The sequence below is a fragment of the Protopterus annectens genome, chromosome 2.part2 (assembly GCF_019279795.1).
Source record: "Protopterus annectens isolate FY-2018-M chromosome 2.part2, PAN1.0, whole genome shotgun sequence".
Classification (NCBI taxonomy): domain Eukaryota; kingdom Metazoa; phylum Chordata; order Ceratodontiformes; family Protopteridae; genus Protopterus; species Protopterus annectens.
The window spans coordinates 895,731,166-895,757,214 of NC_056730.1; the positions used below are offsets into that span (position 1 = coordinate 895,731,166).

A 26,049-nucleotide genomic window follows, 5' to 3' on the forward strand; every position below is an offset into this window, starting at 1 on the left:
ACACATATGTAATACAGAGAGGGAGAGGTATATATCCATTTAGTTACAGATATATATACACACACACATACATCTACATATTTAGCTACATGTCCTGTAATGTTGAATGGTATTGCTGGATGCTATGTTTGTGAATACGTCAGGGTTATATATATCTGCGGTGGCTTTGTGGTACATCACATTGGCTATGGTGTGCAGGCTCCTGGGTTCAAGCCTTGCAGGGTCTACTTAATTTATTGCTGGACAGAATGAGGCCCGTTGGATACAGAGTGGTTGAAGCACTTTTACACAGTTGTCAGTGGGTTTGTGTGATAGTGAGCACTGCTAACTTCCGGTGACATCCACTTACACATGGTTAGCCTCACTACTGCTTAATCTGTGTAAGCACCACTTACTGTCGTGCAAACAGACTTGCACCTGCTTACTCATGCTTATTTATCCATACTACCGCTATATTTTAGACAGTAATAGTCTATTGGTTCTTGGGGAGGTGGTGAATTTGGCAAGTGTATGGGGTTATCATTCATTACACAGCTTACTACTCCAGTTCACACATATGTTATTTATTAGGCTATACAATCAAATATATTGATCATAACGGTGATTTGACATGGAAATGGAATGTACTGCAGTGGGACTCGAACCGGGATTGACTACTCGTGAGGCGAACATTCTACCTACTACAATATTGCTGTACTGCTTCATTTGCACATATCCTGCTTTATATCCTCCTTTTACTATTTCAGCTACATTAACCGTAGCTAAGCGATGGGCACACCTGTACACCTACGGTTAGCTTTAATCGGATTTAAAAAAATAAAAGGGTTTCTTCTTTTAATTGAAATGTCTTGTTGCTGTTGTACACATGGGGGACTGTTGGTGGGGATATGAGGACACCTATGAGCGATCTTGCTCATTTCTTAACAGCTTCTGCTGTTCTACATTGCAGGGAAGTGTTTATTCTGAGAGCTCTGCTCTCAGACACTCCCCCTGCACTCGTACAAGCTCCGTGTAAGCCTAAGAGCTCAGCCAGCATGCCTTCATTACTATGCATGGCGCGCTGGCATCCTGCTCCTAAATGGGTGCTTCCGTGCAGGATTACGCTAGTCCTGCATGGGAGGTTAGTGTCATCATTCAGGATCTCCATCATTTTCCCCACATAAATCATGGTATCCATAAGCGCTATCCCACCCCCTTATCAGGTTTCATGATTCTTATGTATTTATTGGGTCCAGGCACCTAGGCGGTGCGACACCCACCTGTGAGACAGCTGGATGTGGACACATGGCGGGATGACATTTTAACTGCAGTGACAAAGGACTGTGGACAATTCCCTGTCAAAATTGAGGGAACCCCTACACCCTAACCACAGGTGGCAGATACAAACCACCACAGTGATACACTGTGCACCCCCTTAGAAGCCACCATGTGCAATTGTTAGTGGAAAATCCTGCTGGGATAGCATGCCACATGGGCATGAAAGTGGTACCATGGAACCCGTGTGCTATGGGCAAAGCCTTTATTAATTGAATATGCAATGTGATGTGTGTTGTGCTTGGTGCATACGAAACCCAGACAGCATCATAATTTGTAGAAATGTGCCACAGCACGGAGGAAATCCTGCACATTAGTGTAGTCACACTTATGTTGTAAGATGTGCTTTAGGCGACGCTCCTTACTACAATAGCCTTCTTACGCGGTGTTACAGGCATCCCCTCAGAAGAGATTCACGCCGGTATCCGTCAGGTTCTGCTCCTGCTGCAGAACACACAGAAGGTCAGCTAGCTGTACAGTAGGGCGACCCAGTAATACCTTCAGCCGACGATGCCACGCCTCCACCTGGTTGTTAGTACGTGGAAGTCCATCTCAGAGACATCGGACACATTCCAGAACCGCAGAGGGTATGACGATGGCATTCGTGTCTGTACTGAACAGCGGGATGCATACTTGCGTGGTCGGCCTCGGACATAATGATGGTCTAGAAATACACCAATCGGCTGGGCACATTCTGGTAAGGAAGCCACAATGTCCAGAAATGCAGGGACAACATCATCCAAAGGTAGGAATGCCAACGCTATCAGCTTGCGAATGGCAATGGAGAAAGCAGTGTCCGTGCCATAGAGGGTGACAAGGTGGTGATGTTGGATCTGTCGCCAGATGATCTGTGCAAAATGGAATAGGCATCCCTTCAGAATACTCCTAGGGAATGCCTTCCGGCTGGCACGAATTGCTGCCTTCTCAAAGTCAGTCATGATATACTGTGGTGACAAAGTGCATCCCTGGTCAGCTGCCATACCCCTCAGCACCTCCCACAAAGTGGTGTATGCAGACTCCGACTTCCGTGTCATGAGACAGTACACCAGGGGTACGATCCTCATTGAGGTGGGGGTGCCAATACAGCCATGTAATGTATATAGCTGGCGACAGATATCGGCCCGTGTGGGAAAGGTGCCATCACCAAGAACAAAGTCGGACCTGCACAGGTCAGTCAGGTTCTGTGTTGTAGTAAGTACTACCAAGGAAGCGGTACCATCCATATCCGACCTTCTACGAAGGATGAAGCTGCCACTACGGACTGGATACTGGCTGGCATCAATATCTGCAAGGGTTGCTGGAGGTGTAGCCATGGATGCCCGTGCCTGCTGCCGTACCCTGGTGATGCTTCTTCGAAGGGTCGCACGACAAGGCATCTCCTGCAGTACATTGTCATCTGCTGTGCCTAGCACACTCTGCATTACCAAGCTCGGCAATTCATTACCGGTTACCGCCCTCTGCCGCAGTTCTGCTCGCAATGTAGCCACTTGTGCCATTGTTGCATCTGGGCCGTGCTGGTGTGGCAGTGATTTCAGCAATTCCTCACCCTCTTCCTGGCGAACAGTGATGGCACGTCCTCTGCATGCCTTCGTTCTCCGCTCACTACATGCCCAGTACCGTTTTGGTGGTGTCTCACGTTCCAAATGGTAGAGGTACCCTCCACCACCAGCATGGGTTTGCCACGTTGGCTGGGCACTGTGCTGTATCTGTTGCCAATCAGACCAGGGCTATACAGATACATACATTCCAGCATGGTTGCAGCACTTGTAGATGGTCTCTCAGAATCCATCACAGCCGGTGGAGCTTGGTATGGGATATACTACTGAACCTGGAGACAGTCCCTTCCAGACAGTAGGCCACTCGGTTTACACCTCCTTGTCTTATACCGTGTGTAGTAACTCTGTCTGTCTCAGTGGCCCTGTACAGCTTTGTGCACTCCAACCGTCTCTGACTGTCTCTTCCCTATGGTTGCAATGTCTGCAGTTAACACATCCCTGGGGTTGCCGTATGCTTGTACTCTGTTTAGAGTCCACGATGCCTGATTGAGCACAGGTTCTGTGTGTACTGTGCCAGCCCCTTTAACTCCCTGTTGTTGCTGCCAGCCAATCACGGTTTAGGGCTTGGTGTCTGCTTAAGTGGCAGATGTTACTTAGGGAGGTACCTCTGTCTTGCACCCTTGTCTTCCTACATGGGGCTGGGTACTTGTCTATACTCCTGTAACAGGGACAACGTGACGTGTTTAGCAGAAGCTGCATGTCTTACTCTACTGTGGAGTCGGAGATGGGTTACAGCTACTATATCCCCTGCTACTGGGTTAGTGTGTCATGCTTTACCAGGTTGGCATGTTCACACCTACAACTGCACTCAGGGGCTCTAGCAGGGTAGGTACTGTTTGTTGCAGGCATGCCTGTTATCTGGGTTTGTCCTATACTACAGACACCCTGCTGTGACATGCATACTACTAGTACACAGACAGGTTATAGTGTGTGTGGTCTATTGACCCTGACACTGCTTTGTCTGTACCTTTAAGGGTTTAGCCTGACACATGACCTGCTTTTCTATGCAGCATTTCTCGGGTAAAGTGTGCTGTGCATTGCTCTACGTGCTGGGGACTTTACTTCCTGCTTCTCGGGGACTGTTTGCTGTGTTTGCGTGGACAACTGGGGCTGTGAGAGTAAGTAATGGTTTTATGACTGCTTATGCAACTGTTTTGGAGCAGGGTAAGTAATGGTTTTATGACTGCTTATGCAACTGTTTTGGAGCACTACCGTTGTGCTGTGTTTCGCGCCGATCCGCGTGTGTTTGCCGGCCGTGTACGCTGTGTGTTGACGGCCTGCGTGTTTGCCTTAGGGGCCGTCTGCTTTTGTCTGTTTTCCCACCGCCGCATCTTTCCGCCGCGTTACTACGTTTCGGCAGCACCGCTCTACGGTTTAGCGGTGCTGCGGCCTTCTGGTTTCGGCGATGTAGCTCGTGGGCATTTGTCTCGCGATCTACACGCCGGAACCCGTATTTATTATTTCTTAACTCAGCCAGTAAATTTTTTTCCTGAAAAGGGAGATTGGGTTAGGTTTTATTAGTTTTAATAGCTCCCCTTAGTTCTTTCTCTGCCAGGGTCTCAAAATTCTTTATCTATGGATGAAGGGAGGGTTAAATGCACTTTTCTTTCTAAAATCTTGTTCCTGTCCAGCTCCTGCACCACTGTCCATAAAAATCAACACCAAGTTCTTTTTTTTTTTCTCAAAAATAGCTTTAAATCTATTAAAGCTCTACTAATGTCACTTTTTCTGTTAGGGATAAAAATTCAGTCCTTTAATAAATAAGTTAAAATATACTTCATTTATGTCTAAATTACTGTAATTAAATATATTAAAATGTTTATATGTATATTTCTACCCTTCTTGCATGATGTGAACCTCTGAATCCTCTACAAGGGTCCCAATTGGGGTTTTCCCACTGTTTCTCAACATCTCCCCTCTCTCATGGACAGGCCTGTTCCCCTTTTGTAACAGTGTATTGGTGTTTTGTTCCACAACCTTTTGGATCTCCTTGGGGAGAAGGGAGAACTCTGAAAGGTCCTCTAGATTGTAATCACCCATGGTTTGGGGTCCATCTTGTGCATACCCCTGTCTCCTACGTGTACTGTATGGATTATAATCCCTCACATTGCACACACCATTCCTGTACCTGTTATTACCATTCACACCTTTTGGTTTAGGGTAGCTACATTTCTATTGGTATTCCATCCTGTCTCTTTCCATTTTTTTATTCTGTCTCTTAAGAATTAAGGCACATTTATCATTCACTTTTTGTCGAATGTCTAAGTACTTCTTCTTTTCCTCAACAGTAAACATGAGGTCGGTGATAACAATATTGTTAATAGATTCATTTTGGGTACTTACATATTATCGCAACCAGATTTTTGCTGCTGTGTATTTTGCTTCGTTGAATACACATGACCACATCAAACACTGCAAAGTGTTGTTCAAATTCATTATTGCTGACAAAAAAAATTCTCTGGACTACCTTCAGGCACATAAAAAGATGAAACAATCTCCCCTTTTTGTGTGCATTACAGACGCATGCCTGAATTGTCAGGGATGCTGTCTTAACTGATAAATGCAATATTTGAACCGTGAGGAACGAAGCCCTCACAGAAGGAAAACACAGACACAGGAACGATGTTTTGGGTAAAGTAATACTTTATTAAAAGTGTGTAAACAGAATGAAAACAACCATTGCAATCGAAAGTTGAGCAACACTACTGCTGATAAAATTTCAGGGTGGATGATGTTGATAGCCGTTTACGGGTTCCTGATTAAACCGTACTAAGAACAGTACAGAACACGTTACTGGCTGATGATGTCCTTCTTCCTGCCGTTACTGTCATGTTTGGACCTGAGACTGTGTGTAAAAATTGTTAAAACTAAAAAAAATTATGCATAACTCCTATGTCTCTGCCTCTCTATGTGGGGAGAAACTGGTGAGCAATTGCAGTGAGTAAGACAGCAGCCCTGACAGCTGAAGCGTGTATGCACTTTACTCCGAGCTACATGACATGCTGGCGGTAAAGTGCATACCTAAACAGCAATATTAACTTACTCATTTTTTGGGTGATAACCCTGCCTAAAACAACTGTCAGTGCGAAAGAAAACCCATAGTCTGACATTGTCACGCCATGAACAGTTACATTTCCACATCGGGAAACAACCATTATTATCGCAAAAATCTGGTTGTGATAATACGCAAGTACCTCAATTTGTTTATACAAGACCTCCATATCCCTCTTATTCTGTTTAATTATAGCCTTCATAATTTCAAATCCACAGCTATCTAAAATTTTTGGCAGATCCCTGTGAAAAATCAGTAATTTTTTATTAGGATACTGAACACTCCTAGTCCATTGGGTACAATATTTCTCCTAACACATTCTTTAAGATAATCATTGTCAAAAGTCTCAAGGATTCGAACTTCATGACACAATCATGTAAGTTTATTAATACTTTCATTAAATGTATCCATACAGTACTCATCATTGGCACTTCTACCACCTTCAAAGAAAGAATACTTGTTTATAAACCAGGCCCCTAAACAGTGTGTTTTGTCCCTAAGGTTTATATTGTTATTGTTAGAGGCACTGGTAAAAGTAACACAGTCACCTTTATGTAATGTCTGTTGTTCCTTAGGTGCTGTAGAGTTAGCTTCTGCATTCATGTCTGCTACGCCAGTCTGAGTCAATCAAATGTTTGGAAAGCCATTACAGCCCGAGGAACTTCTTCCATTACTCATGCCTTCATGTTCAAAACGTGCCGTTTCTGGTTCTTGGTCCTCCAATAAATAACATTCTTTTCACCTCTCTTCCCGATTCCCAGAAATCACATAATTCAGACTACATGTCCCAGAAAGCCTTGCACAAATCTGTGTGAGTAAGCCCACTAGCTGTGTGAGCTGTCCAATCACATTACAACACTCGCCCATGCCTTGCTCCTTTTCAGTTTTGCTGATTGGGAAACCATACTGGCCCAACAGTTCCTCCATATATAGAGCAACCAAAACTCAAGAAGAAACAAAACAAACAAAGTGCCCAAAGACTGCAACCAGCAGCAACCACTAAAATTGTAAAGAAGGGCACTCGGAAGCACCAGATGAAAGGAGACACCACTTCCGAAATTGTAAAGTTGTAAAAACAATCCTTTATGAAGTTGTAAAGTTGTAAAAACAATCCTTTATTAAGACTTAACAAACTCATTGTGTTTTCGTCTTTAAATACCAGGACTTCATCAGATATAATGCCACTGCAAATACTGTTCTTCAATACCCTTATCCCATCACCAAAACAATTAACCAATAAAAAATTAATTAATCTTAAAATACATTCTTAAGCTACCAAAGATCCCCCTGTGGAGATAAAGGATGCAAACAGCCATACAAAAATACTAATTAAGAAATTATAAAACATGTCTAACTAATATAATGAAAGCTATAAAAACAATAAACAAATCTTTTGAAAAGCCTGGAAAAATATGTATAAATCTCATTAAATAGGTAATATGGTCTAAAACCTATTATTTCCATGAACTGTGGTGCCATCTAGTGGTCTGAAGTATCAATAAATTATGTAATGTCTTGAAAAATCAGTGCAAAAGTGCTGAACAAATTTTCTGTAGAATTATATGTGTCTGTATATCTCAAGGAGTTGATATAATACATATTCATATACATAAACTGTAGGTTAGTGTATGTGTCACAGAGCCATAAGAGTATTGTCCTAGAGTCTAGCTGCTCTTAATTTTAAAACGGGAACCACGAATATATCTTCATGTAAGCCCAGTGGTATGTTGGCTTCTAACACCAACTGCCAATAGCCCTCCCTATGTTTTATTCTGGTTTTCCATTGTCCCCCTCTTGGGTCAGAAGTCTTGAGAAAATGTAGAAATAATTGTGTGGCAGATGCACACACTGTTAATGATGAAATTATCATGCTTGGGAAGTAAGGACATGTAATTAGGTGAGACTATGAGGAGTGAAGATGCATGGGACAGGCTGATGTGTATACATGTCTTTGTAATAACGTATTACATAAAAAGGAGGCCCCTCTGAGAATAAAACAAGGTGACAGAAAAGAGTACATATAAGTACAAACCACATAAAAATAGAGTTGCCACGTTTGGAATAGGCAAAAATCTGACAAAAGCCCCATTCTTAGGTCAGCCCATTTAAATATATAAACTATAATGCTTCTCTTTCAAAGTTAATAATCATGTCAGCAACATTTTTAATTAAACACTAAATAATATACTAGATGCAACAAATGAGTAAATAATGAACTTGCTGCACATGTTTAAAGGTATTTGTAATATTGTTTTGGCAACTCGTATGTCTGTTGGGTACTTTTCCGTTATCGGGGCTACACTTCCAATGAGCGCTTGGAATCTTGGCATGCACTCGTAATGATCTCACAGATGCTGATATGATCCAGTAATTTGGTTTGTTAAATATAATTATCCACATCTAGGATGGGAGCATTTTCGTTTTTTTCCTTTCAACTAAGAAACGAAGGAAAAATGTCAAATAAGTGAAGTTGGCAAAATTATGAAGAGCAGACATCTAGCGGTTTTTTTTTTTTTAGTTAGCATCCACTTAGTTACTGACCTGACTGAGTTACCACAGTAGTATATGCACACAGTGATCATGCTATGTATATAGAACATATTTTAGGTTTCTCATAAAATTATGGCTTTATTTGTAGAAGTACGACAATATTGGTATTTTCACTGCTATCAAGTCTGACACTCAAATATCTGTCAATATTTTCTTACTTCAACAGTCAATGAATTGCCAGAAAGTCATAATTTAATGAGAAATCTCCTGCAGGTCTGCAAATATGTTAACTACACAGCAGAACTTTTGTGGAAATGGGGAATCAACTAAACAAAACATCATAATTCCATTTTGACAAAACAGTGCTCGACAGACTGCATGATTTCCTCATAGTGCATGTTGACAGCACATTCACAGACTTGTGGAGACTGAATTTGAACGTTATAGTGCTTTTAAGACTAAAGGGAGGATAATGCACTTTAGCAGGTGGAAACCTTTTAAATGATCGTTACGTTTGACATATCTTATAATATGTGGGAGTTTTCCACTATCCTGCCTGTGATCTTTGTCCGTTTCTGTTTGGCTTTGTCCACAATACCAGTGCATACAAGGGGAGAGGTATACCTGTCAGATGTCTCATTTTGCAGAAAGTCTCCGAATTTGTGTTGTATTTTTGATCTGTTTCTACTGCAATTTTTGAATTGGTAGTGAACCAGCAAGGATTGTCATCATGAGCTGTGAAGTAATTGCGAGTGCCTGCTAATATTCCAAGCACATATTACAAATGTTGCCCCGATAACAGAAAAGTACTGTTTGTTGAAACTATTGAACAAGATAAACAAGGGGGGTATGTAAAAATCATACCGAGGAAATGAGGACAATAACAGGATGTATAATGTTAGTACACTGTTTCCTACAATGTATATTTTTTTACAGTTTTCCTGAATCCAGGTTTTTATTAAATATCTACAATATTATTTATACTGAAGAAAAAAATAGCATACGTAATGTTACCACACAGAGCATAAATTTTAACCAAAAGACAGATTTACCTTTTTACTTTTAAAAAACACAAGACATTTTTCTGCACTTCTATGATGCAACTCTTAGAGGATTATTTTGATTAGTCTAAATTGCCTGTTAATGTTTACATTTCACATCACCCAGGATGCCAGATAAAAACAGAAACAACACTATTCTCACAAATTTAAGTTATATGCAAGGAGGAAGTTAAAGTGGAACAGTATATATTTTGTGAAATGTTATTTGTCTTTCGGCTTTTCCAGGTTAGGGGTCGCCACAGTGGAACTCCAGTCTGCTAATGATTGGCAGTTTTTTTTTATGGTGTCGAGTTGCCAGCCCGATGACCAACCTTCAATGAAGGCACGCCCATTCAACGCATGTCTTTCGAACGCTCACTCGACCGCAGGGAGGACATGCAGACTTCACACAGAAGGCACTCGCAACCCAAGCAGAGAATCGAACAGGAGAACCTCTTGCTGTGAGGCAACAATGCTACCGCTGCACCATGTGGAAGTCAGTATATATTTTGTGAAATAAACTTCAGAAATAAGTAAGCCATCAGAATGACTCAGGTGGCGCTCCTAAAAATGGTCTGGATCATTTAGCATGAGTGAAATATTCTGACACCACTGATGAGGAATAATAAATGTGACGGGGAAGTATAGTGATCAAAGGGCTGCATCAGAAGTTAAGAACTGATGACGAAGTAATGGTGAAGACATCTGCTTCACAATACAGGGACTTATGTGAATTTTAGCTACTTAACCTAAAACAAATAATACTGGCAATATCAGAGACAGAATTAAGTACACAATGCAAGCAACAGCATTTTCCTCTCAGATCTTTATATCACAAAGCTTCATAAAAATTTCAGAAGATCTTTCTTCGGCTTTTCTTTTTCTCTGGTTTTAGCTATCTGGTTTACATTCTGCACATGTAAAACTTATTTTCAAAGTTCTTTTTCATGTCTTGCCATTATAATTAGTCAGTTAGTCAATGTATATTTAACATGAAGTTTTTCTTGAGAGTTCAAGTCACATCTCCACCAGTGTTTTTACTTCATGTAGTATTGTCTCATGTTTGTGCACTATAGCAATGTGAGTGGAGTTAAAGAATGATAGCATCTTAATACTGTAGCTTGCCACAGACACAGCAAGGCTGTAGCTGTGTAAGTTGAACTTACCATAACAGTAGATGTTCACTAGCAGGGAAAATGAAAAACAATTCCAGCGGCAACTAGGTACCTCAGTAACAACCACAGTTCAAATTCCAATAAGAAAACAATACCAAGGTAAGGCTCCAGGCTCTCTTAGTAACTTTATTGTAAAAACACAAGCACTTTCACCATCAAGGCTTCTTCAGGTGTATGAAACAAGATACAAACACACCTATCTTTATACTAACAATCATTGAATCACATGTTCTAGTGGTAATCACCTTAAAGAAACAATAGCACAAGCCATAGCATGAGCACAGACTATATGAAAAGCAATATAAAAAACTAATACTGTATAAAAGACATGTAAAAATGTACATGAAAATATATATACACATATATGACTATCTAAAATATTCTACACAACTAAAGAATACATCAATAACTAAATATACTATAATGACACAATATTACCTTCAAAGTGGTCTGTTCTTTATAACAGGTTTCAATGGTATACAGTCATTTAAACCATGACCAATATTTGCTCTTAATTTCAGAATCCATTTAGTTTCTAAATTCTCAGTATGCATTCTGATATCCCCTCCCCTTGAATATTCATTGCATTTACCTAGTACTCTAAATAAAAAAGTATGTTGTACATTGGTCTCTTTAGTATGCTTTGCTAGGGCATTAAACATACTGCCTTTTTTATATGGTAGATGTGTTCCCTGATCCTGTCTCTTAGATATCTATCAGTTTTGCCAAAGTAAAATTTGTGGCAGATCTGGCAAGTTGCCAGGTAAACCACATGAGATGAATTACAGTTGGCACTGGTTTTTAAAGTGTAAACTTCTCCAGTATCTGGATGTTGAAAGACTATCTTTGGATCAATGAACCGGCAGAACTGACATTTGGCGCAAGGTATAGTTCCACTGTTATCTCCAGTTGCTGTCATAATTTGATCTCTGGGGTATGTACAACATACTTTTTTTATGCCTTTGCAGGAGGAACCCACTTGCCACCCTTTTTACCCTTAGGAGGAGGGTGAGACTGCCTGTGATTACTGGTTTAGTTTCTCTGAAATGTAGGTACAGGGGAATTAATATGTTTAAGGTCCTGTAAAGCCTTACTTTTATCCTGAGGGGACTTAAATCAGCAGCCTTGCCAAACAAACATTGATTTTCTAGAGGGGCATCCATCAACTTAGCCTTAATATCATCAGGCAATGGTTGAAGCTGAAGCCAAGAATACCTCCTCTTCACTGTCTCAAAAGCAGTGGCTCTAGAATAAGCATCTGCTGCATCATAACTACACTTGATGCAATGATGAGCCACCTGGGAGGAAGTCCTTAAAAAAAGGGCAGAAGTTTTGCCTTCAGAGTCTGGAAGATCAGAAATCACATAACATGCCTGGGAAAGCAGATCCAACAGCCACCTGGACCTATGGGTCTGATAATTAACAGCCCTAAAAGCCAAGGTAGCAGAGGTATAGACCTTCTTGCCTAGCCTTTCCATAGCTCTGCCATCTCTACCAGAAGGTAGTAACTTAGGAGAAGGAAGCAATTGAGAAGGTTTGTCAGAAGCTACTGACTAAACTGAGGGGTCAGCAGAAAGACACTTGTACAAGAACTTACAGTTCTCAGGCACTCTACAGAACCTACTAGGTTTCTTGGGAGCAGGGGGCTGAGAATCAGAAGCATTAGAGGCATTAGAAAAGGCATCCAACAAAGCAGTCAAAACAGAATGGGCAGCAGAAGGTCTGGAAGAATCCATCTACAGAAGCTCACAATACCGTTTTATATCTCAAAAACGTGAGCACAATCCCATTTAAAGAACTCCATCATCCTAAAGTGTCCCCAAAAGAAATGTCCCCAAAATAAATCTCTCCAAAGGGAGTATCATATCAGGACTGGTTGATTCCTCTTCCTCTGATCCACAGTGCAAAGAGAGGGAATCTGGGAGGAGTAAGCAAGGGATTCCACATCTGAATCTGCCTTTTCCTCCTCAGAGGAATCCTGTTCTCTAGGTATCTTAAGGGAGGATCTGGAACAGAAAGTCCCTGAGGAGGTTTTAAAGCCATCACAGCAATAAACAGTCCCTGAGTGAAGGACTGCTATTCACTTGGTGGATCCTTAGGAGCAAAGGAAATAGGTCTAGACCTTAGGAGCAGAGGAAATATGTCTAGTCTTCAGCTTTTTCTTTATGGGGATATCCACCTTAAAACAAAATTGGAAGGCTCCAACCATGGACAGCATTCAATAACTGTAGTAGAGACTTATTCTCTTGCTACAATTTGGGGAACACCCCAGGCCCCTCGGAAATTATCAGCCATGGTTCCCCCTAAACATCCAAAATGGATGTTTGCAATGCCTCCTCAGATGTGCCTAAGGTTGGATATCCACTGGCCTCCATCCCAGTCATGGTAGAAGAATCTAGTGAAGAAGCTGGGCAAACCTGTGGGAAGAAATAGCCAGGGAATTGTTATGGCTAGGGTTGTATAGGCCCTAGGGCCGACAGCCTAGTACCAACCTATGAACCTCCGAGCTATCATTTGCTTTGGGAGGGACATCCGTTGGAGGTTAAACAGCAAAAGATTCTGGCTTAGGTTTCTTGGTCTTCTTCTTCCCAGACAGCTGTCCCCAAGAGTGGGAAGTTCCCTCCATTGTGTCTTTAGCCAGAAGCTTAATATGTTGATTCTCAAGATAAAGTGCCAAAGTAGACAGCCTACTATGAATGGTTTTGGGAACAAAGGCCTGGCAGACAGAACAGGATGTATGGTCGTGCAAAGTGCCAAGAGAAAACAGACACTGTTCGTGATGGTCTTTATGGGGAATCTGTCTCCCACAATAGCATTTACCCTTCTTGGATGACTTGAAACCCCTCAAGCAACAATATAGCAAAATAAGATAAGGCAACAACACCCAGATGTGGAACTTATCCGCAACAGCTTGGTGAACCTGCAATGGAACGGGTGTTCAGACCATAGATCAAAAGATGGTGTTTGGACTGGCGGGTTAGAAGTTCTGAGGATGGTATATCCAGATGTCACCTTCATGCCCTGTGCTATGTGATGAACGAATGTGTGATGTACTGCATACCTTAAAACAACCTAAAGGCTTTGGTATACTAGCCAGATGTTGGGCCACCTTTGGTAGGGGATCACTATTGTAAAGAATACTGCAACAGTGAAATGGAAGGACATCAACTAGCCCAAAATGCTTGCTGGTCATGTTTTTGGCACCATCACAAAAACCTTTTCCATTTGATAATACATGCTTTTCTAGCAGCCGGCTTGCTGGCCTCCATTAGTACTTGCTGCATGTCCTCAGTACACAAGTGCCTAAAAGAAATGAAGACTGTATCATCCAGACAGTCAGTTGAAAATGATTAATGTCAAACACCCTTGTTCTTTCTTCTGTGAGTAGTTCCAGTCTGTGAGAAAGCTTGTAAAAACTGCCACTGACCATTTCCCAGAGAAAGTAGAACCACATATGCCTACACCATAAGGAAGTCACCACAGTAGTCATTTGGGATTCTTTCTGAATCTTCAAATGTACCCTGGATATCAATGGAAAGGTTGGTAAAGCATACAAGAACATTTCTGTCAAAAAAAAAAAAGAAAGAAAGAATAAACGGCATCTGTTTTCTAGGCTTTCTTGCACTGAGTGCTGGAAAATAATTTTGCCAGTTGATTCTTTAAAGAGGAGCCAAAAAGGTCTACTTGACAAACTCCTCAGAGATGGATCAAATCTTGCAAGACCCCTGATGTTGTTTCCTTTCGTGAGAGTCTGCCTTGGTATTGCTCGGCTTGACTGCTACACAATATTGCTCTGATGAAATGGAGAATACCTGTAGAAAGAGACTGTACTGTGAAGCTATATCCCAAGTCACCATGACTAGTCTGCAAAGGGGGTATGACCTGGTTTCCCCTTGCTTGTTGATGTACCACAAGACTGGTAATGTCTAAAACCACTTTGGAGATGACTCCGAGGGGAGGGGGCAAAGATGGCTCACAGAATTGAGTGATTCTGATCTGTGGTGACTGCTTTGAAGCAAGGAGGGTGAGAGGAAGAGTACTAAAATAGCGTATTGAAACTGTGGACTGAAACAGTATTTGAAACTGTGGACTGAAACAGTATTTGAAACTGTGGACTGAAAAGTCAACATTGCAATAAAGTGCGTGCTGAATACGCTATTTTAGTACTTTTGCCTCTTTACACTGCTTTTTGGTGCTTTGTTGGTTTAATATTTGAGCAGTTTTTTCCGTTTTTGTCTTAGGGTGAGAGGAGGACCTGGACTTAAGGATATCTGTTGTTTCCACTAAAAGATTTTCCTTCTGACAAAACCCAGCACTGGGATTTGAAAAGATAAAGGATGTCAATGCTGGGACCAAAGAGATTTCAGATACCGATGTATCTTTCTCACGTTGAGTCTTGCCAGAGGTATCATAGATGCCATAAAACCTAAAATCCTGAGGTATTCCCTCACAGTGACCGAAATCTGAGTGAAAAACCTTAAACACAGATCCAAATAAGGCTATATGTTTTTCCTGTGGAAGAAAAGCTTTTTGGCAACAGACTGCTTCAAATGGGTTCTGGATATCATTCATCAAGATTACAGTCTTGTTGACATCCCAGGAGCAGAATCCTGTTGGAGGTAGTCAAGAAAGACTTCAGACTGTTCTCTTGGAATCCCAGCTTGTATAAGAGATCTCTCACTCAAGAGAGGGATTCCTAACACTTCGAAAAAGACAGGAAAGATTAGCAAGATCTTTAAAGATGGAAATATGTGGACACCCTCTAGCCTGCAATGAGCTATAACTGGAGCTAGGCTCTTTATGAGTACTGTTGGTACAGCGAAAAGTCCATTAGTGAAGGCAGAGAACTGATAGTGCGATCCAGACATACAAAACCTTAAGAAATGTCTGAAGTCTGCATGAATAAGGATGTGATGATAAACACCTTATAAGTCAAGTGTTACCAGGAAATGTGAAAGAGGAAGACAAGGTAACTGGTTGTGAAGTGACATAATTTTTGAATTAGGGCACTATCACAAACAGGTTTAGAAAAGAAAGATCCAGAACTGGTCTCCAAGCATTTTCTTTCTTTGGCACTAGAAACATCCTTGAATAAAAACCCTTTCACACTTGAATAGAAACAAGAGAGTCTGATCTGGAAGATGAGGAATGACCACCTGGAAAGGAGGAATTTTGTTCCACTGCCATCTGTAATCTTGATGAATGATATTTAGAACCCATTTGTCTGAATCAATCTGTTGCCAAAGAGAAAAAAGGATATTAAGACTGCAAGAAAAAAGGGGCCAGGGTGGAGCGGCTGTCAAGGTCTCTTGAATAGTTAGTCAAACATATTGGACTATCCTTCATTTGTGAAGGTTAGAGACTTCATTTTGGAACTCCCTTGCCATTCCTTCCTAAATGTCTGTTTACCTTAACTATCTTGAGACTGTTTACTCTGTTTTCTGCCAAAAATGGAACAGGTGAAAGAATATCCCTTGAACTATTTGGAAAAGGAGAGATGAAAAATCTTAGAGCTTCTCTGGATCAGCTTGTCCCTTTCATCTCACCTTTTGATCACCCTTTCAGCAGAGGGGCCAAACACTAAATCTCTATCCAAGGAATAATTTAAAATGTCAATTTTAATATCATCTGGAATGTTGTAAGAATGCAGCCATGCAAACCTTCTTAAAACAGTACAAGTGGTCATAGCCTTTGAATAAGTATCAACAGAGTCATGTAATACATTGAAACAAATAGTGACCTGTGCGAAAGAAACACGTTATTTAAAGCAGATGCATCCTCCAAAAAGAAACTGGAGATAAAACATTGCTTATATTTTCACAATTTGTCAGAACAAACTTTAACATATGAACCTGACAACTCAAAATTCTGAAAACCAAATTTGCAGAAGTATACACTTTTTCCCTCAATACCTTTCAATAATTTTCCCATCCTTATCAGAAAGAGTAGGATTGGAATTATTTATCAGAAAGAGTAGGATTGGAATTATTTATCAGAAAGAGTAGGATTGGAATTATTTAAGTGCTTCTCAACAATAGGATCAAGTAAGGTGATAGCAGTGGGCCAGGTTTGGGAATAACATATAAAAACTGAAGACTGAGGAATTTTATACATCTTATCTGCTTTTTTAGGGGCATCTGGCTGATTAACAGGAAAACTGCAGACAATAACACAATGAAAAATGCTGTGAAAACACATTGTAGAAAGTCTCAGAGAAAAAGAAACCCCAAAAGGGAAATATGAGGAGAAAAACCCGAGCCCAGCCCTGCATCTTCCTATCTAGATTCAGAATCTTGAATCTCTTCAGGAAAAGAGAAATCCTTCTTTATTTTACCAGAAACTAATTCACAAGAAGGATCAATAGCCTGAATTAGACCCGGAGTCAAACCTAGTAAACTACTTCTGTCTGAAGAAAATTGAGGAGGAGGAGTAGATACATGCTTGGTTTTGTGTTTTTTTACAAGAAAAATGGGGTGAACTGTGTTACTAATGTCAGCAGCTGCTTCCCCAGAGTAGGACACAGCATTCTGGCACAGCAGGGAAACCTTCCCTGTTTTCTCTCACATGAATGACAAGAGACTCTTACTGTTGCCCACTGAGGGGACTTTAACAGCTGCAGAGAGTGTGGCTAACCTCTGGTTCATAGTGGCTGTAGATGCTACACCAAAGGGAACCAGGGTAAAAGATGAGTGGTCTGAGGTACAACAATTGGCCACAGCAGAGTCACCCACCTACAGCTGAGGCAAACTGCTAGTCTGCTGTGTTGGCAAAGGCTGCTGCTTAAATTTTTCTTTTTGTGGTTGGAAGAAGGAGTGATCATGTGGAAGACAAGCAGCAAATGCCGATAAAACCAGAAGTCCACAAAAGTTTATTTTTTTGACAGAAAAACACAGTAATAATCACTTTCAAACACTATGCCAGCCCCACCAAGGAAAAATAAAACAATTTCTCCACAGAAAATATGTTTTCAGTTACTTTATAGAACTTTTAAACTGACAGTAAAACAAGCATGCTACTTAAGAGAACACTGTAGCTCCCTCCACACATACATCCAGGCTGCTGGTCTGGTCTGGAAGTGTAGTAGATGTGAATGTTGGGTCAAAAAAAGTCTTTCTAAAACACCAAATTTTTCTCACATGCAACCTTGTCACAGGAATCATGACAATCACAGAAACCATAGTATCATGAGATGCTGTCTGGCTGAAGTCACAGACTAATTGGAGAAACTCATGAAGAGTTCCAGGTGCAATGCCACTTTTTCTTGAGTTAGGAATGCCTTTTGCATACATGAGTCAAGAAGGCATCCTAGAAACACTATCCTGTGGAGGGAATGAGAAAGAATTTCTGAATATTTATCTGGAAACAAGGTCAATAAGGAGACTTCATAACCATGTAACTGACTTCTGTCACTTGGGAAAAGACTTTGCAAAGATAAGTTTTCTAAATAGGGAAATACATGAATGCCTGCAGTATCCAATAGGCTATCATAGGAGCTAGACATTTTGTAAACACCCTTGGATCAGTGAATAAAACAATGGGTAACATACAGAACTGATAATGTAATTCAGACACTGAAAATCTTAGAAAACTTCTTAACTCTATGGCAATGGGAATGAAATAATCATCTTTCAGCTCTTAGAGTTACCAGAATACTCAAGTGAGGAATGACAGGTAACAAACCTTGCAATGTCAACATTTTGAATTTTTGTACTTTCACAAACAAGACAAGAAAGGAAAGGTCATTACTTGGTTTCCAAGTAAACTCCTTCTTTAGCACCAGAAATATTCTTGAATAAAAACCTCTTCCTGTCTATTCTGAGGGTACTGATTTTATGACCCTACAGAAAGCATTTGACTGATGACTGGAGGAAATAGGGATGTATGATTTGGAGGATGAGGGGGAAGTTAACACAATTATATACACTCAAAGAATGCTTAGTTAACTGTGAAAGAGAAACTAAAACAGAATTCAGAGAGGCCCTACCTACTGAAGATGAAAAGGTAGCATAACAAGCCAACAATTATTATAACATATGTGCCTGATAATTCAGAATCCTGAAGGCTAAAGTTGTAGAGGAATAAGTCCTCTTCTCAAAACTGTGGAAAGCTTTCCCATCCGTTTCTGTAAACAAATTTGTATTTACCAGATTTTTATTAGCAGCTGGACTAGAAACAGAAATGTCTGCCAGTTCTGACTGGGATGATAAAACAAATACTTGCAAAATCGAGGAACCTTATAAAATCTGTCTGCCTTTTTAGGGGCTGAGGCATACTGCAGAAAATGTCAAAAACATTCGACAAGGCTAGCATCAAAGGAGTAACAGGAGTTGGTAATAGAACATCCACTTGTAAAACATCATAATATTTCCTTCTAGAACATGTTGTTGTATCTTTCGGCTTTTCCCGGTTAGGGGTCGCCACAGCGGAACTCCGGTCCGCTAATGATTGGCAGCAGATTTTTACGTGCCGAGTTGCCGGCCCTGATGCACATATTTCAACGAAGGTACGCCCATTCATGTATGTCTCCACACAGAAAACGCTCAAGCTGAGAATTGAACAAGACAACGTCTTACTGTGAGGCGACAATGCTACTGCAGCACCACCACCGCAGTATAATATTTCCTTCTAGAACATCTACTTGTAAAACATCATATTTCCTCAAGGATGCAGAAACCTCAGCTTATTTCTATTGAAACAAATTATTCATTCTAGAAACAGTCATAGACAATGAAAATTTCTCTACAGTAGATACTGAGGAAACACTTTCCTCAGAATCAGAATCCTGTATGTGAGCAGAAAAAAAAAAACAGAAGGTGCCCTATCCCTATCTCTAGCATGTACTTCTGATGGAGAATTCACAGAATCTGAGGAAATTGACCTATTTTTTTCCACACAAATTCCAGTCATTTTGCAGAGGTTTTAAATCCTGTAATAAATCTTTAGCAATAGTAATAAACTTCCTCTTATCAAATGACACAATATCAGAGGAAGACAAATATTTACATTTTTATTTCTGGGAACATCTCTAGAACGGTAGAAGACCAACTCAAGGATGGTACCGTATCCTGGGAAACAAATCTGTTCATCCAGCTAGGCAGGAATGCACTCCCTACTGAAACTCCCATGACAGAAAAAAATGGTGAACAATCACAGAAGATGCAGCTAACAACCATCCATGGTGAGGGCCCCAGAGAAATAAATGAGTGGTCTGAGGTAAAATTATTGGCTACTGCAGAGTAACCCAACACTGGCAGGGCCAAAAACGAGTCAGTAAATGGAAAAGTTGTCAAAACAGTATACGCAAGCACCAAAAACACTTGTACTTCCCTGAAAGCAACAAACTTCAATAAAAAGTACAAATTAGTAAAAAATCAGTACACTCTTCCCACAAAACAGTGGCCCATTTAAGAATAAATAGTCCCTGCTAAAAAATAGCCAGCTAGACAAGCAGTCCTGTAAAAATAGTAAGCACATGCTAAATGCCAGTATTCCTAAAATGACCCACTATAAGCTTTATACAAAAAAACATAGAATGTGAAAGGAACACCCCAAAAGAAACTTCTCTGTCCAGCAATGTAGAAAGATGCCAACTGTCAATCCTCTGAAGCCCAGTAGGAGCACTCGCAGGGGTGCAGGAAAATACTGACATTTTTTGGCACCAAGGCTGCTGTTTTCTCCACACAGAAATACAAGCTGACAGCAACCTGGGGGTATGTGTGGAAGAAGTCAAAGGTTTTGAAAGACTGCCCAGTTGTTATATCCTTGACAGGATATAACCCATATAAAGTACAGTTGTGTACACTTACCATAAATGTAGATGAGTGTCTTCACTGTTGCAGTCATGACTGTAGGGTTCTCCCCTGCCGGCAGGCAGTCCTCGGTCGGCGAGAATCCCAAAGTCTGGGTCCGGCGTCGGCTGCTCAGCCATGCTCCCTGACGTCAGAGCGCCAGGAGTACAAAGCTGGCAGCCGACGCCATGTTCTCCAGTTTTTCTTGCCCCAGATGTCAGGTGTTCCAAAATGAGTAAAATCCCATACCCTTTGCAAATACACCTCAGAAGAAGGGTGAAGAAGGGAACCACATAAAAGAACAAATAAGAGGGGACAGGAGGGAGGGTAACCCAGACTGCAACAGTGAAGACACTCGAACATCTACATTTACGGTAAGTGTACACAACTGTACTATGTTCATCGTGTTTCACTGCTGCAGTCATGACTGTAGGGTTGAATCCCAAAGCAGAATAAAAGGAAGGTGGTCATAAAGTAGAGGGGGCGGCTAAAAGGCCCTGCAAGACTGCAGAAGCAAAGCCTGCCCTAGACTTAGAGTAGAGAGATAGATTGTAGTGCTTAAAAAAAGTATGCACTGAACTCCAAGTTGCAGCTTCCAAAATGTCTTTGGTAGGAACTCCCCTGAGGAAGGCAGCTGAAGTGGCAGCAGCTCTGGTAGAGTGAGTCCTTATACTCCCTGGGATTTGCTTTCCATGGTGTGAATAACAAAATCTGATTCCATGAGCAATCCATTTAGAAATGGTCTGTTTTGAAATGGCTTTACCTTGGGAACTTGAAGCATAAGAAACAAACAATTACTCTGATTTCCTGATGTCCTTGGTTCTGTCCAGGTAAAAACGTAGTTGTCTGTGTACATCCAAGGAATGCAAGATCCTTTCCCCCCTATTTTGAGGAATGGGGAAAAAAGTTGTCAGGTGAATAGTTTGATTTAAAGCCACTTTGGAAACCACCTTCGGCATGAAAGTAGGATTAGTCCTTAAAGACACCCTGTCTTGGTGAAAAATAATATAAGGTTCCACAGCCATGAGAGCTTGCAACTCCGAAACTCTCCTGGCAGAGGTCAGAGCTAACAGGATGGCTGTCTTCCAAGATAAAAACTTGATGTCAGATGTGGCAGCAGGCTCAAAGGGAGGTAAGGTGAGTTTTTCCAAAACATAGTTGAGATCCCAGGCAGGAATGGGTGGAGATCTAGGGGGCCTTAAGTTTTTAGCTCCCCTGAGAAACTGCCTCATGAGCTGGTGGGAAAAGATTGGAGGGTCTGTATTATAATGAGCAGAAATAACAGAGGCATGTATCTTTATGGAAGAAAAAGAGAGACCCTTATGTAAGAGGTCTGTCAGGTAAAGTAAAATCAGAGGAATGTTAGGAATAAGAGGATCTGAATCCTGAGCCTGCATCCAGGTGCAAAATCTTTTCCATTTTCCTGCATAGGACTTTCTAGTGCTAGGACGTCTGGCTTCTAAAATGACATCCATAACCTGCTTGGGTAAGAGAGAATGAATCATAGACCCTGGATTAACCAGGCAGCCAGGCTGAGAGTTTTGACATGGGAGTGCAGAACTTGACCCTGGTGTTGGGACAGAAGGTTCGGAGTCTGAGGTAAAACCCAAGGGGGCTCCAGAGAAAGGTTTTTCAGTGTTGGGTACCAAAACTGTCGAGGCCAATTTGGGGACAGTAAAATTATCATCTTGGGCTTGTCCTGTTTGATCTTTAATAACACCCGTGGAAGAAGAGGTAGAGGCGGGAAGGCATACTCCGAGAGGTTTCTCCAACTGAATGATAGTGCATCCACTTTCCAAGCTAGTTCGTGGAATGTCCTTGTGCAAAAAATCTGTAGTTGATGATTGAGGTGGGATGCAAAGAGGTCTATGTGAGGACATCCCCAGACTGCTGTAATCATCTTGAATATTTCGGTGTCCAGCATCCATTCGTGTGGGTCTGACAAGTTTCTGCTCAGACTGTCTGCCAGGATGTTTTGCTTCCCTGGTAGAAACTGAGCTTGAAGGTCCAGTTTGTAAGCTAGAGCTGTGTTCCATAGATTCATGGCTAGTCTGCAAAGGGGATAGGAATGTGATCCCCCTTGCTTGTTTATGTACCATATAACTGTGGTGTTGTCTGTCCGTATCAGTAGTTGTCCTGGTTGTAGAAGATTCCTGAAGGCCAATAGAGCGTTCTGAACGGCTAACATTTCCTTTAAATTGATATGCAGGTGCTTCTGATCCTTTGTCCAAAGGCCCTGCAGACAGTTGCCCTGCAAATGGGCTCCCCATGCATAATCTGAGGCGTCCGTGGTTGGTATCTGACTGGCTGGAGGCAGACTGAAGGCTTTCCTTTTGTTTTGAGTACATGCCTTGGACCACCAAAGGAATTCCTTTTGAAGACAAGGCAGGACGGTGATCTGTATGTCTAAACTGTGGCAATGCTGAGACCATACACTTTTTAGGTACCACTGTATTTTCCTCATATGTAGTCTTGCATATGGTACGAGAAGGATGCAGGAGGCCATGTAACCCAAAGCCTGCAGGAATTTCCTTGCAGATAGCCGAGTTAATGATGCCAAGGTTTTGAAAGTTGAAGCCAGCTGTAATTGTTTTTCGTATGTCAGAAATGCCATCTGGGTTGTTGTGTTTAGAAGAGCACCCAGAAAAGTTATCTGTTGTGAGGGTGTCAAATTTGACTTTTTTATGTTTACAGTGAATCCCAGGAACTTGAGAAGTTTCTGAACAAATTCTAGATGCTGGAGTAAGACATCCTTGCTGTCTGCCTGAATAAGACAGTCGTCCAGATAAGGGTAAATATGAATTCCCTTGAGTCTGCAATAAGCTACTACTGGAGCCAGGAATTTGGTGAAGACCCTGGGCGCAGTAGACAATCCAAAGGGCAGCGCAGAGAATTGATAGTGCCTCAATCCAGCCTTGAACCTGAGGTATTTTCTGCACTCCTGCCTGATGGGAATGTGTAAATAAGCCTCATTTAAATCAAAAGTTACCATCCATGCATTTTTGGTCAGCATTGGAAGTAGCTGCTGTACAGTAAGCATCTTGAATTTTGGTATCTCGAGAAAAGTGCTCAAGACTGACAGATCCAGAATGGGTCTCCATGAATTTTGCTTTCTGGGGACTAGAAAGAACCTTGAATAAAAACCTTGTCCCATTTCTGAAAGTGGAACCAGTTCTATGGCTTTCATAGCCAAGAGGGCTTCTACCTGGTTTAAGGCCTCTAACCATTGATGTTTTGGTAGATCCAGCCATCCGCTTGGTCTTGGGAGGGTATGAAATTGGAATTTGTAACCTCTTGAAATCACATCCAGAACCCACTTGTCTTGGGTTATACGAGTCCAATTTAGGTGAAAAAGAGAAAGTTTTCCTCCGAGAGGGGCTTCCAGGCAAGAAGTTCCTGCAGCCCAACAGAGGGAGTCATTGAGCCTGTTTTCTATGAGCTTGCGACCTGTCCTCTCCTCCCCTAGGGGTGGAAGCAGTCCACTGTCTTGGTCTATAAGAGGCTTGCGTTTGGGGCCTTCCTCGGGAGCGTCTGTATCTACCCCGCTGAGGCCTGTCTGAATTGGGAAAGGACCAATTTTTAGTAGGCCAATTCCTACTAAATCTGAGTGGCTGTACTTGTAAGAAATCTTTAACCGTTTGCATGGATTTTGCCTTGTCCTCCATCTTCTTTATCACCTCTTCAGCCTTAGATCCAAACAAAACATTATGCTCAACAGGAGCATCCAATAACTTAGCTTTTACTTGATCTGGCAAGTTTTGGTCCTTTAACCAAGCATGCCTTCTAATGACTGTGCCAGAGGCAGCAGCCCTACAAGAAGCCTCCAAGGCATCAAAACCACAGTGTAAACCATGCTTCCCTACTTGTTCAGTGGCATGCATTAAGTCATGTAATTCCTTATCATCTGCACAAGCGGAAATGGAAGTTAGCTTTTGTTTCAAAACAGACAGAAGAAATTGCTGGTATTTCAGCATATGAAATTGACAGTTTAAAGCCCTAATAGATAAAGCTGCAGAAGTGTACACTTTTTTGCCCCATCTTTCTAAAGATCTGGAATCCTTCTCAGTGGGAATGGGGTTTTTAGCAGAAGCGGCCTTAACCCCCTTAGGGTCCTGAGAAATGGTTTCAGGATCAGCAGTAGGATTCTTGTATAAAAACTGGTGGGAATCAGGAACCCTATAATATCTGTCTGGCTTAACAGGAGCTGGAGGAAAAGAGTCAGGAGTTAAGTTAGCCTCCGAGAAAGCATCATCCACAATATCCAAAATAGGAGGGATAGCCAGGGGACTATGCTGGGGAAGAAGAAGAAAATCCCTAAGTCTTTTCTTAGATTCCGAGTACTCCTATCCTTCCCAGAGAAAATGTTCCCTCATTTCATGTAAAGTTTCCCCAAAAGAAAAATCCTCAGGGGGAGAAGCTGAAGGAATGGATTCCTCAGCATCAGAATCCTCATAAGGAGGGAAAGAATAATCCTGGTCAGAATAAGAAACTGAAGAAACAGCAGCCTGATCAGAGGAGTCATAATACAATTCCTGCCTTGGCCTTTTATCTGGAGGGGGATGTGAACCCCAATCATAGTAAGTAAGTCCTCCGCCATCTTAAGTAACTGTTTCTGAGACTTGGGTCCCGAATCAGAAGAGGCCCGGGCTGTAGTCTTCGATTTGGAAGGAGTCTTTGCCTTTGTCTTTGGCTTTGCCTTTATCAGAAGCTGAATAGGCGTGAAAACCCCTTCGGAAGCCGGTACCTGCACAGCGGCTCTGGACCCATCCAAAGGAGCATTGTCCGAAGGTCCTGCAACTGAAATATTCAAAGGCCTAGTTGGCTCCTCGTGGGAGTCCGTTTCGGCCATCGGTTCCAAATGGCCGACGACAGGGGCTGCAAAAGCGTCTCACTGATGACGGCCGAACCTGAAGCTGGCTCTGCTTGTACAATATCATCTGATTTGGACCTCGGAGGCCTGTCTTTATCCTTCCGTTTGTGAACTCCGGTAGACGGAAGCGTGTCCGACGACATTTTGTAATTAAAATGCCTACCGAAGTAATGAAATGCAAAATCGTACCTTCGTTTAATCGTACGTTGATTAAATCTAGCACAAAACCGACAACTAGCTACGTCGTGGTCAGGGCCTTATCAAGGAATACAGTAAGAATGAAAATCCTTATGAGGTATTTGCTTCCCACATGAAATACAATTATTAACTTTTTCTGACATCGGACTGGAGCAAGAAAAAAGTTTCCCCAACGGGGTGCTTAGCTTTGAGTAGGAGAAGAAAGTCTTCGGACTGAAGTCGTTTAGAAAAAAAAAATTGTCAGGAGTCAGCCGACCGGCACTTGCGAACTGCTATCACCGCACGGCAAGAAAGACTGGAGAACATGGCATCAGCTGTCAGCTTTGTACTCCTGGCGCTCTGACATCAGGGAGCATGGCTGAGCAGCCGACGCCGGACCCAGACTTTGGGATTCTGGCCAACCGAGGACTGCCTGCCAGCAGGGGAGAACCCTACAGTCATGACTGCAACAGTGAAACACGATGAACATCTGAAGGCTACCACAACAGTGAATTATGATGAACACAGGCTTCACAATGAAGGGGTCATAAAAATTTTAAAGTATCCATTAGACAGTACCAAAAATG

The 26,049-nt window shown here is 41.7% G+C and overlaps 1 protein-coding gene across 1 annotated transcript in view; it reads right to left on the minus strand.

The window, feature by feature from the left end:
• Positions 1-26,049, minus strand: part of PRXL2C (peroxiredoxin like 2C) — a 319,348-nt gene that overhangs the window by 78,195 nt on the left and 215,104 nt on the right. The window lies entirely within an intron of this gene.